Here is a 3,286-nt window from a genome sequence, read left to right on the forward strand (position 1 = left end):
TATATATATATATATAGAGAGAGAGAGAGAGAGAGAGAGAAAGAAGTAGTAAGAAGAATATTTTCCTGCATCTCAGTTATCTGTGTCCTCACCACACAGTGAACTCCAACCAATCTGCCTACTCAAGAAGTCTTTCAGTATTTCTAGGAAGGTCTCTGGACCTGATATGGGCACTTTGGGGTCAGCTCAGACTCAAATCTGACCTTACTCCCCTTGTACTTGCTTCCAAAGTCCACTATTGCCCACAGAGCCCACAACCTTTTGCCAATTGTGGGGATTAAATCCAGTGTTCCTGAGGCGGCATGAGTGAATTCCTTTTCTCTTTTTTGGTCACACAGCTCCTGGTGCTTGGCTTTGGTTTTGGACTCACCTCTGTTCCTAGGCTGCCCTCTGAGGTCCGTTCCTGCCCAGACATGAGGGGGCAAAAGCAGTGGCTGCTTAGGATCCACTTGCTCAGTTGGGGCAGGGAGAGGTAGGAATATAGCAGATTTAATTGGGATGTGTTGGCAGTGCTTATAGTAGCAGAGACCTGGGAAAGTTGCTACAGCCTGAGCCAGGTCATGAATTCTTTCAGGGGAATTGGCTCTGTGTCATGGGTCCATTAGCAGTGTCAGGCTACACAGGCTTCTGGGAATATGTGGGCTGTGACCTGTTCACAACTTGGTGGCACCTGTCATGCCCAATTCTGTGGTCAGAGAGCACAGCCTTGTCTTGCTTCATCCTCCTACCTCTGCCACTCATGCAGGCTCTGGTGGCAGCTGGCCATTATGCTTACCTCTAGGATCACAGGCTGCAGCCACAGCCATGACTAGTCCTGCCTCTGTCTGTTGCAAACGTTTTGACAGTGGCCACCCAGCATGCCTAGCTCTGGGGTAGCAGACTGCAACTTTGGCCTTTCATACCTCTGGCACTTGAGAAGGCTGAGTTATGTGGTCTGCAAGTTTGTGGGTCCCCATGACAATGATCTCTTGCCTTTGTCAGGTCCAGGCTTTCTCCTGGACTCCCTTGGCTGTGCCATACCTGTCCCCTGAGAGTGTCAGAAGCTGTCCCTGGTCGTCTCCTTGTGGTCTGGCCTCTGAATCCTGAGCCTCAGCACCCAGTCTCCAGTCACCACAGTGTGCATTTAGAGTTTCAGGGTGGGAAATTCTCAGTAAGTGAAAGTTGCTCAGTCATGTCCAACTTTGCGACCTCATGGACTATACAGTCTGTGGAATTCTCCTGGCCAGAATACTGGAGAGGGTAGATTTTCCCTTCTCCAGGGGATTTTCCCAGCCCAGGGATGGAACCCAGGTGTCCTGCATTGCAGGCAGATTCCTTACCATTTCTGTGCTGAATTCTCACTGCTTTGTCTTCCATGCAGCTATTGCTGAACTCCTCTATTAGATTCCAAAGCTCTCTTTCCCTGTTATTAGAGGATTTCTGAATATGTGGAAATTTTTCATCTTTCACAGCGCCCTGCCTAAGGCACAGGTCCTATCCTGTCTCTTTTTTTCCCTTTACTTATTTTACCCTACCCCATTATATGAAGATGAGCTTATGATTTTCAAAATCTGAGGTCTTCTGCCAGCATTCAGTAAGTTTTCTGTAGGAACTGTCCCACATGCAGATGAATTTTTGATGTATTTGTGTGGAAAAAGATGATCTCTATGTCTTTCTCCTCTGCTATCTCAAAGTTCTCCAATTGATTTTTAAATTTTACTTACATTATGGTTCACAGTGTTGTGGTATAAAGGTCCATGGATTTTTATAAATGATGTATATATATATATATATACATGATATATATACATGATATATATATATATCATATTGTAATACTAATTATCATACTACCTTTATGGCAGAAAATAAAGAAGAACTAAACAGCCTCTTGATGAAAGTGAAAGAGGAGAGTGAAAAAGTTGGCTTAAAGCTCAACATTCAGAAAACGAAGATCATGGCATCCAGTCCCATCACTTCATGACAAATAGACAGGGAAACAGTGGAAACAGTGGCTGATTTTACTTTGGGGGGCTCCAAAATCACTGCAGATGGTGACTGCAGCCATGAAATTAAAAGACACTTACTCCTTGAAAGGAAAGTTATGACCAACCTAGACAGCATATTTAAAGCAGAAACACTATTTTGCCAACAAAGATGCATCTAGTAGTCATGTATGGATGTGAGAATTGGACTATAAAGAAAGCTGAGCACCAAAGAATTGATGCTTTTGAACTGTGGTGTTGGAGAAGACTCTTGAGAGTCCCTTGGACTGCAAGGAGATCCAACCAGTCCATCCTAAAGAAGTTCAGTCCTGGGTGTTCATTGGAAGGTCTGATGTTGAAGCTGAAAGTCCAATACTTTGGCCACCTGATGAGAAGAGCTGACTCATTTGAAAAGACCCTGATGCTGGGAAATACTGAGGGCAGGTGGAGAAGGGGACAACAGAGGATGAGATGTTTGGGTGGCATCACTCACTCAATGGACATTAATTTGGGTGGACTCCAGGAGTTGGTGATGGACAGGGAGGCCTGGAGTGCTGCAGTCTATGCAGTTGCAAAGAGTCAGAAACAACTGAGTGACTAAACTGAACTGAATATTAGATGCTCTTGCCTGAAACAAATCCATTGTACTTCCTTTTGTTATACATTAACTTCTCCTTTAACCCCTGACATGTAGTTATTTGTTTTCCCTTCCAACAATTTTCCCTTTTCCAGACATCATATAAATAGAAGTAAGAGTATGTATTAATAATATTTTCTGACTTTTACTTAAAAATAATATTTAAGATTCATCTATATTTTACATGGATTGATAGTTTATTCTTTTTATTTGAAATAAAAATTATTCCATTGTATGATTATGTCATGGATTTTTATCTAATCACCTGTTGAAGGACATCTTCATTGTTTCCAGTTTGGGGTAGCAATAAAGCTTCTATTAACATCAACTTTTGTGTTCATGTTTCTGTGTGAACAGGTTTTAAATTCTTTTGGGTAAATTACCTTGAAGTGGGGTTCTTGGGTCATATGGTAAAATGAGGTTTAGCTTTATAAGAACACATTAAATTATCTTCCAAATTACCTGTGTCATTTACATTTCCACCAGCATTAAATTAGTGTTTCTGAGGCTCCACATGTTGAAATCAATTGATACTGTCAATTTCTGTAACTTCAGTTCAGTTCAGTTCAGTCGCTCAGTCGTGTCTGACTCTTTGTGACCCCATGAATTGCAGCACACCAAGCCTCCCTGTCCATCACCATCTCCCGGAGTTCACTCAAACTCATGTCCATTGAGTCCAAGATGC

The sequence above is a fragment of the Oryx dammah genome, unplaced genomic scaffold (assembly GCF_014754425.2).
Source record: "Oryx dammah isolate SB20612 unplaced genomic scaffold, SCBI_Odam_1.1 HiC_scaffold_23, whole genome shotgun sequence".
Lineage (NCBI taxonomy): Eukaryota > Metazoa > Chordata > Mammalia > Artiodactyla > Bovidae > Oryx > Oryx dammah.